Consider the following 10,878-nt stretch of genomic DNA (forward strand, 5'->3'; position numbering starts at 1 on the left):
GATTAATAGAAAGAACAGTATAAGTTCTTGGTCAGTAATCACCAGACGTGGACCATAATTTCGATCTTCTTTGTTCTCATCAGCACACAGTAGGTTGTCTGTCGCCGTATACTGATACTTGCTGCTAACTGAAGTATTTAAAATATTAGGCAAAGTATTTACTAAAATCGCTCCTTACACACGTGAAGTTACAAAAATTAATAAAAACAATATAAAATTCTTAGTTAGAGGTACCAAACGTTTGATCTCATCAGCATGTCATAGGAAATATCTCCCTATATACTGATATCTGCAAAAACAAAAATTGAGAGCTTTGTCATGACCCGAGACAAAAATTTTCAGTGTCTCTCCAGTCTCTCAGAGTCTTTCAGAGTCTTTCAGCTTCTCTGAGAACGTCTCTCACAGGCTTTCACAGTCTCTCAGTTATTGTCTAGGTGTTTTTATGGATTTCTTACATGTATGAGAGACTCGAACGATAAAATTGTTAATTCAGAGATTCGAGTCTGTCACAGAGAGACTGAATGAATAAAAGTGAAAAATTGAGAGACTCGAGTCTCTCGTAGAAAGATTGGAATCTCTGAAATATGTTGAAATTAGAAAATTTAAACCATGTCTATCGAGACACCACTTATTGAGAGATTCGAGTCTCTCGTTCAAAGACTGGGTACGAAATGAGGATCTCTCTATGAGCGACTTGAGTCTCTCGTTTAGAGACGCCTAAACATTTTTTTTGACAATCTCTCAGCGACTCGATGGGAGACGGAGACTCGAGTCTCGCTTTCAGAGACTCTGAAAGACTGAACATTTTTATCTCAGGGATACCTTGGCTGTTCTTGAAATAGGTAACCCTTGCAGTGGGTCATTTGATTGGTCCCATACTATTTTGTGGTACTTTAATACCATAGTGACATTTAATGTTTCGAGTGTATGTATGTAAATTTTAGTTGCACCATCGACTTTTTTTTTTGGTAAATTGGTGTCAATGAATTTATTGTTGGATGTAACGAGAGTACGATTTCTAAAGCCTGTTTTCATAATCCTCGAACAGAATGCAATTCATTCAATGCATCAGCGGCTGAATCCTTAAGTATGCAAAGAAATTTTCCTATCTCGCCTTTGTTAGACTCATCATAAGTGCTTCCTTTTATTAAGAAATATTTGCCAATGAAAAACCAAATCGCAATACAGATATGAGGTACTTGTGTGCTGTCCGAAAATTATTTATTTATTTATTTTTTTAAACTTCGCTTCCTATAGAGACATACAAGATGTCTCTACATAGTTTTAGGAACAATAAACTAAACTGCAACTAATATATACAAAATTAAGACTAAAAAAACTATGCTAAGACTAATCTAAAAATAACTGCGTAATAGTACAATAAATATACTTTAGTAAGAATTTTCAAATCAAATATTTCATAATGCATTTCTGTTATTCTAATTAATTAAATCATAATCATACAATATTGATAGGTATGTCTCAATCATTTAACTATTTTATTTTATAAGATCTTATTCGAAACGTTCAAGTCTTTAAGTTCTTTTGGTAGTTTGTTGTAATTCTTAACAGCAATATATTTACTGTTATTATTATGTTGAATATAACTTATGTACGAATAAATGTGTAAATGTATATATTTTATTTTTGTACAGAAGTAATTTTAGCAATAAACTGTATGGCTGTTTTATAGGTATGCGCAAGTTTTCTTATCTGAAGTTATTTTTATTTGTTGAAATTCTATATCGGAACAAATTTGATTACTAACTGTAACATTTTCAATACATGACGATAGTGCTTTACCAATTTTTTAATGTTTCTTTTTATTATAAATCCCACCTATGTTTTTCATTATTTATTGATGTGTTTACCTGTAAATGAAAATATTGCTTGGTACTTCATTTTGTGTTTAAAAGTAGACACATAAACGTGCTTAATGAGTTTATAGTATACATTTAGTAATAATTTAGATTTAATACTTCTTAGGATTTCCACGTGGCTATGAACTTTGCATTTTGTTGTAATTTTTTTAGTACCTAGTTATATTTATTGCTTTTCTCGACTTATCAAGATATGTTTTCAGGTCATTATGTCCCCATTACGAAGATCAGTGGCAACATAATTACTATTAAATTATTTCAAATTAGCCATTAGACTGATAATTTAATATTTAACGAATGTTAGAGGCAATGTTCTCGCANGTAATAATTGTAATAGTAATCTGTAAACTACATTAAGTAATCTATTTACACGAGATAAACGAAGAATTTAGTTGAGTTAGCAAATTGCAAACTGACTTTTGCAGAAGTTATTTCTAGAACTGTTCGATTTTAAGCCGATATTAATCTGAAACCAAATATTAAACAGCATTTAATCCTATAAAACAGTAATATTTTAATATTTTGTTAGTGTTTTGTACTTGCTTTGGCAGTGGAGAGCAAGATACGTTTCCTCTAATAATACAATAAAAAAATAAATTTTATACTATTTACATTTTTTATTTAATTTTTATCATTGGTTAACGGAGAGACCCCATACAAATACAGTACATTTTATTATCTCGTGGTGGCATTCACCGTACATGTTATCTGAAATATACAAGCAGAAAATAGATAATAATCATGAGTTCTAATAACATTTATCAAAAATAACGAAGCAGAGAGTACATACATATATAAGAAGCAGACTGATCATAAATCAGCTACAATGTTACAGTGCAGGGTGAAAAGCTTTCGGTTTAGTAGTAAAAAATGAGTTTTCTATTTTGAAAATGCATATATAAAGTAAAAGCAAAAATAAACATTATTCTTAAAATTAAAGTTAAACATATAAATTCAATGAAATTAAAATTATTTGATATTTGCTAAACAGATTTTTAATAACTTTTACAATTTCTGTATTTATATTATTTTATTGTATTGTTTAACGGTATCTTATTAGTATAATTTTATCACTTTGAAAACATTTAGTGTTTATAAACATTACAATCTCATTTCAAATCAATTCTCTGGTTAAAAATTGCGTGGGACATAATGTGTGTTGAGACGTTAGTGAGGGTGCTATTTAATGAAAAGTTCGCAAGAAAGAAAGTACCGAGTGGCATGGCTAAGAGGTTTAACCCATTGCTTAGCATTCTAGATGACGCCGATTCGATTTCGGGTCCGTCAGCCTTGGTCCATGTTTTACTGTGATTTCCTTGAATCTCTTAGGCAAATGCTGGGGCAGTAATATCCCTCAAGTAATCTTTCATTCTCTTCTGTCTTCATTTCGTCCGTATCAACTTTCTCACCCGAACCACCACCCACTCGTTCCCACGATTCCTGAAAGCAGGCTAAAGAGGACCTTCCGCCCTACCTTCCGGCGTAGTCCGGAGGGACTGCCCGTCCACCAGCATTACTGGCTGGTGGGAATGAAACACCCAAAAGTGTTTTTTTTTACTGAATGAACCGAGCGGCATGGCCTAGAGCTTTAGATCATTGCTTAGCATTGGGGAGGACGCCGGTTCGATTCCGGGTTCGTCTGCCTTGGTCCATGTTTTACTGTGATTTCCTTGAATCTCTTAGGCAAATGCTGGGGCAGTAATATCTCTCAAAGAATCTTTCATTCTCTTCTATCCTCATTTCGCCCGTCTCATCTGTCTCACTCGAACCACCACCCACCCATTCCCACAATTCCTGAAAGCAGGCTGAAGAGGGTCTTCCGCTCTACCTTCCGGCGTAGTCCGGAGGGACTGACTGCCCACAAGCATTAGTGGCTGATGGGAATGAAACACCAAAATGTTTTTTTAGAACCAAAGTATGAACCATTTAATCGTCGTGGTTTTATCGGACGACCGGGTACCCGGCACAACTAATGCCGGGTACACGGTCGTCCGATGGCTAGCTTAATCACTATCCGGCACGTCTTTACCTAAAACCCTTAGATTTATTCGAGATTCATAACAATTATGAATACAAGCGATAATTCAATTAACTTGCGTTGTTTTCGCCCGGTCTGTAAAAGTTAATTGTAAATATTTAATTATATACCAAAAATAATGGAAAGTATTATTCATGTAACGATCGAGAATCGCTTCGGGTATTAATTTATAATTTTAGTCATTACGGAGTAAACTTTTATTGAGCAGTTGCATTGCAGCTAAATTTACGTACTTTCTATGCTAATATTGCATTTCAGCACGAGCTCTTACAAAACGTTTATTTGGAATGTACATAAGTGGGCCTACGCAGCTGTGGTTTTTACTTTCTCTCCGTATAATCCGATTTTAACGTTAAATTAAATCGTAATACAGTCCGTGGAAAAAATACTGTAAACCATTCACGCTATTTAAATGAAGCTTAGTATTTTCAGCATCTGTGAAATTTAATTTTTTTTATTCCTTTTTTTGAATATTAGGTGGTAGTAGTAGTATTATAAACCTAGGGGGAAAAAATGACTATTACTAAATAGAAATAATTTATGACATTAAGGGGTAGTAGACAACCGGGAGAACTATGACAATTAAGTAAAACAATTTAAATAATTAATGCGCCAAAACGAAGCGAGATTCAAACTTTAGCAAAAAGCCTATTTTTTCTAAAGATTAGTTAACTTTTCAGGTAATGAAGGACTATGGGGTGGATGAAGAAGATGAGGTAGTTAAAAACATATGTTTTTTTTATAAAACTAGTGAAGGTTTTGAGAGTGAACGTACTGTAGAAAGTTTTCATTTTGTAATTCTTGATCGTATAAGGTAATAACAAAAAGAAGTAGGGAAAGAGCTAATATAAAGAGAGAAGACGAAAAATTAGAAGATGTGACTGATTTAGGTATCTAGGAAGTCAGATAAGTCAGGAAGGAAGGAGTAGTAGGGATATAAGCACAGCATAGCGCAGGGTTGAGTCGCCTTCAATAAAAAGAAGTCACTTCTATACTAGCGAACGATTAATTTAGAAATTCAGAAAAGGTTGTTAAAGGCGTATGTTTGGAGCACGGCGCTGTACGGGTGCGAAACATGGTCTGTGGGCGCGGCGGAAAAGAAGAAATTAGAAGCGTTCGAAATATGGTGTTACTGGCGAATGATGAGGATACCGTGGATACAGAAGGTTAGAAATGAAAGTATTAGAAAGAATAGGAGAACAGAGGACTCTATAGAAATCAATAAGAAATAGGCGAGATAGGTTAGTAGGACACCTTCTCAGGCATAAAGGTCTAATTAGAGACATATTAGAGGCAGAAACCGAAGTTAGGAGGGGTAGAGAAAACCTAGATTAGATTACTGTTTGCAAATAATTAAAGATATGGGTTGTTCTAGTTTTAGGGGAATGCGAAGATTAGCTCAGGATAGGAAAGAGTGGAGGTGCCTGTCTAACCAATCTTAGGACTGACGACCTTATGATACTGAAAGTAATAATTGTAATAGTAATCTGTAAACTACATTAAGTAATCTATTTACACGAGATAAACGAAGAATTTAGTTGAGTTAGCAAATTGCAAACTGACTTTTGCAGAAGTTATTTCTAGAACTGTTCGATTTTAAGCCGATATTAATCTGAAACCAAATATTAAACAGCATTTAATCCTATAAAACAGTAATATTTTAATATTTTGTTAGTGTTTTGTACTTGCTTTGGCAGTGGAGAGCAAGATACGTTTCCTCTAATAATACAATAAAAAAATAAATTTTATACTATTTACATTTTTTATTTAATTTTTATCATTGGTTAACGGAGAGACCCCATACAAATACAGTACATTTTATTATCTCGTGGTGGCATTCACCGTACATGTTATCTGAAATATACAAGCAGAAAATAGATAATAATCATGAGTTCTAATAACATTTATCAAAAATAACGAAGCAGAGAGTACATACATATATAAGAAGCAGACTGATCATAAATCAGCTACAATGTTACAGTGCAGGGTGAAAAGCTTTCGGTTTAGTAGTAAAAAATGAGTTTTCTATTTTGAAAATGCATATATAAAGTAAAAGCAAAAATAAACATTATTCTTAAAATTAAAGTTAAACATATAAATTCAATGAAATTAAAATTATTTGATATTTGCTAAACAGATTTTTAATGGGGAAATTAATTTATTTCACTGTCGCCCTTAAACGTTTATGCTTTAATTTGATAATCATTAATTTATTTGCTTTCTTAGTACTTTGTCATGTAGAGAAAGATGAAAGACATTTTTCGATATTTAATTTACTCATCAATTTCGCAGACGATATTTGATGTCAAGGTGCAATAAATTTTTGCCAATTCAGCATAGATGCTCTTTGACCCAAATAATTTATTTGTAATTGTTTATAAAGTCTATATATATAAGAAAGTCACAAATAAATTAAGTAAGAAAAATATGCTGCATGGTTTTCCTAAAATTACAGCCAATAAAATATAGTATATTAAGTACATACGTGCTATTGTTAAATTTTTGTCAGTACAAGTGTTATTATAAACAAATAGTGTACCTTGACATGTGCACAATAACAAAAAGAATGAGTGAAACAAATGATTGTCATTACAAATCGAAAAACGCATGATGTAACGGAAAACATTTCATGTCAAGTCTTTTCAATGTCGCTGTCCAAATAAAAAAACGAAATTAACCTTCTTTGCGAAATAGATAAAGTAAAATTTAGTGAACTAATTACAATTATTGGTAGGGTCAGTTATATTTATACAGGAATATTGTTTTATTTTTAACAAATACATTAATTACAAATACAGTGATTATTTCAATGAGGCCTGAAATTGGTTGCCATATTAATATGCAAAGCTCTGACAGGTGATTAGCACCAGTGGCTCATTAAAGGACACTATAATTAAAGGTTATTGGAATATAATAAATAAATAGTAAATAGTTAAGGAATTTCTTCTTATCTAAAGGGCATCGCATATATAATTACAAATATGAACTCATGCTGAAGCTAGAACTAGGCATTTAGCACAATTGATTTGAAATTATGGACAAGCTTTTTACTAATTACCTAATTTTAAATAAAATTATGACATTACTAATAATTTCCACATCTTCTAGTCACTTGGCAATTGTTTTGTTGTCTTGATTTCTTAAAAAATAATTTACCTAGTACTGTATAAACAATAGGCTAGTCAAATGGTCTAGAAAATGGGAGTTGGTTAACTGTTGGGGTAGGCATATGCTGCAATTTGTCTATAGAGGGTGTTGTGGTGAGCAGAAAGCTCATTTTTCAAGGTCCCAACCTACCACCCACCCCCATTAAACCGTCATCACAAGAAAGGATTTTATTCAAAAACCATTATACGAATACAATTTTCTTGAAAAACTTACGTTAGGCATGTACCTAATTGGTGTCAAGAATTTAGCAGCTGTGTAAAGAAAAAGCTTCCTGAATATGAATTTTTTAAGTTCTTCTATACAGAATCGGAAGAAATCACTGATATTTTTAGCCGAAGATTCACCTTTTCATCATCATAATCTAAATCTTGTTCACATACAAAGGAACAAAATAACTCACGCGATGACCTCCAGTTGGTTCTTTTTCCTTGCGATTCCAGGAAGATGAAGAAGCGGCAGGAGAAGGAGGAGGAGGCTTGCCATGATGCTGACTCACACAAGTCAGTACTAATAATAATAATAATATTATTATTATGTCGGACTTCCTTTAGTTTGAAATACACCCCATCGCGACGTTTTTCGTCCGTCTTTTTTGCGCTGTGCTTCTTTTTCTTTTTAACGTATCGCTGGTTGAAAAGGAAAACCGTTGAACAGCTCCAGACCCGTCTATGGTACACATACGTACGTATTGTAGGTACCATTGCGGTCGTTTGTATACCCCACCTCCGATCCAACAGGTGAAATGACTTTACCTGAGCTTCAGTAAGTGAATGTTGACCAGGTAGCTAGGAGCACCTGAGTGATTTTCGTCCGTTCGATTGTTAGTTAGTGTCCTTTTGTTCAGCAAAGTGCCTCAGATTTAATTCAACGTACCTTTTTATTGAACAATTGCGTGCTCATGGAAAACGTATAGCCGACCATTGCGTAATTCTCAGTTTTCCACGGATCGCCGGGTTAGTATTTTTATTACATGCGATTTTTTGTTTTATGAATTCCTCGAGCACTACACTGAAACGTGCGTGAAACAATTGAATAGTGTGCTCTTGTAGTAGGTTTTATTAATTAAGTCTATTTTTATATAATATTCTGTATGTACATATGGTCCAAAACTAGCATCACCTTTAACGAAGTTGTTGGATTAATAAAAAATTATTATTTGAATTTTATTTTAAAATGTTTTGAAAGTTATTGGTTACCTCAAGTAATACGTACTTTCTATTACGGGGATGAAGTCAGTTGTACCTGTAACACATTTTTTGCAAATTATGTAGGTACGTACCAGCAAAATCGTACTCGTAAGTGTCCTGTTCCTTTGGAGACTATTTCTAAAATGTTGTTTTACTTAGACTGTGGTATTGAAAAATAGCAAGACCAAATTTGTTTTTTGTAAAGTTTGTCTCACTTTTTAATTTATATCTAATTAGATTGATTGAATTAATTATTTTATTTAAAAGAAAGGTTCTAAATTCGCTTTTTCTTTATAAAAAAACAAAACAGAAACTGTTATTAGTCTACACTCTTAAATTTGTAGAAAGAAAAATTTATTAAAATTGATGTTCAACCAAAAATGTATTTGTATTTTGTTCTAGAATAGAAAACTACCACCAAACGTATCCTGCGGACGATCATGTTCTAAACTCTCCCTGGCGTGTGAAGTGTTTTCCTTTTCGTATTATTTAACAGGTGTATTAAGAACGATATACGGTATATTAATAGACAGTGACATAATATGTGTGCATAGGACAGTTAATTTTAGTTTTTTTCGTTCCGAGGATTACAAACAGATTGACGAATTTCCAGTTTCCAGGTAAGTTTTTTGTACCTAACAATAAGTATAAATGTACCTACACATACATTTACATTAAAAACAATTATTCTACAATGACAAATGCACAAACATGAAAACAAGTAATTAAAAACACCGTTTACGTTCAAACGTAATAAAAAAGTAATAAACCCATGTTTGGGATAATAATAATTACACATTTAATTGGTTATAATTTAGTGTAAAGAGAAGGGTTTGTGTGTAATGAACGAGTTCCGTGATTTTGTCATGTGATAATCCAGACCCCTGTTTCTTATCTCTATTACTTAACTTCTGAAGAAGCACTTTTCTTCGACAGAACTCGGGAGAAGGTGATTTCAATGACTGTATAGGGTAGCTATACAAGTGGCGACTTAATTAAGGATGTTTGGGAGGTACAATCGGAGACAAGAGTACATAAAATTAGAAATTCGTGATTAATTAAGTTTTGCAGCATATCATGAGGTATATAAATACTATCTGTACTAAAAAAAAAAAGTATAGATACGGTTTGAGAGAAAATTTGGAATTTGACCAAAAACTGAATAAAATATGAAACAACGAATAATATGGAAAATATTTAACTGACTTTTGGCAGTGAATATGCCTTGATTCCAACTTCGAAACAAAAAAATATTTAGTTTCAATCTTTATTAATAATGAGCGTAAAACTTTTTAATATGTTTAAATAATAATTAAAACTTTAAAATTGCATTTATTACAGACAATTATAAATATTATCATTATATTATCAAGTAAAAACGAGATTTTCAGCTAATTTTTCATTTTTTCCTCGATAACCATTTAGTGAATTTGAATAACCTTACGCTAAAGTGATTCTCCAGAGTTCAAGTTACTTATTATAAAAGTTTGAAATTTCTGGTAGCTTTTTTTCTGTTAATAAAAATAAATTTAATCTGTTCGGTTAACGAATCTCCATAAAATGACGTGTAAAATTACAATTTTTTAAAATTTCAATAACTTTTTAACGGTTTAGTGAATCGATTTGTAATTTTTACAGGAGTTTTAGAATTGAATGAGGAACGTTCTTCCAAATTTTTATTTGCCTTGTAGCATTTTGACATACCTCCCAAATATCCTTAAGAACCGAACGTAGCAATATTCTATTACATGTATTCATCAAAGGTTGGCATCAGCTTTTGAAAAATACGACACGGTATAGGAAAATTTGTACAAATATACTTTCAGTCCTCTTCTCCAAATGCAATTTAAATCACAGTAAATAGACTATTAGTCACAAAACGGAAAGTATTTTAATTTTAATTTTTTTTAATTAGTTAACAGAATGCAACTATGGATTTTTGAAATGGATGTTTATTACGCCTAATGTGTAAATTAATTCGTTCGAAAGTGAAAAATCTACATTAGCTGCTTGATGCCGAAAATTAAATTCATTTATTTTATGGAACAATTTTACTTTCGGAATCGTTTGTTAATTTTACAGTACTTAACGACTTTTACTGCACATAATTAAATTCCTTCATAAAGTACTGTTTCTAAATAATTCCTATATAATGTTTACTACATTTTTAATAAGATTTAACATTAAGTAATAATGAGTAAGTAAATTCTTTTTTATAGAAAGCTTAAATTTAAATATAGCAATAGCAATCTAACCTTTGCAAAAAATTATTATAATAAATAATAATTATTATAATAGATACATAGAATGCAATACCACATCTAATTATTCTTAGCAATTTTATAATGTTTATTTCTAATTTTTTCCACTATTTTAAATGCGGAAGTCATAGGAACAGCGCGTTCATTAAATATTGTGGAAACCTAAATATTTGAATCGAGATTATAAATATGCGTATTTGCAAGAAACTGGTTTTTTTATTCCGAAGCTATTTAAATTTCCATTTATTACTAATTTGTTGTGAGTAGGTCAGATGATTACATTTTGGATAAAATTCATTAACACACATACATTATAAGCAAATCTGCATAAATAAATATATATA

At 31.7% G+C, this 10,878-nt stretch overlaps 1 protein-coding gene across 1 annotated transcript in view; it reads left to right on the plus strand.

The window, feature by feature from the left end:
- Window positions 1-7,783: 7,783 nt before the first annotated feature.
- LOC108734135 overlaps window positions 7,784-10,878 on the plus strand; it is a 110,748-nt gene continuing 107,653 nt past the window's right edge. Inside the window, exons 1-2 of the mRNA XM_018465547.1 lie at window positions 7,784-8,039; window positions 8,676-8,893. The gene's annotated coding sequence lies outside the window, so the exon portion shown is untranslated. The remainder of the gene's footprint in view (window positions 8,040-8,675; window positions 8,894-10,878) is intronic.

The sequence above is a fragment of the Agrilus planipennis genome, unplaced genomic scaffold (assembly GCF_000699045.2).
Source record: "Agrilus planipennis isolate EAB-ADULT unplaced genomic scaffold, Apla_2.0 scaffold63, whole genome shotgun sequence".
Classification (NCBI taxonomy): Eukaryota; Metazoa; Arthropoda; class Insecta; order Coleoptera; family Buprestidae; genus Agrilus; species Agrilus planipennis.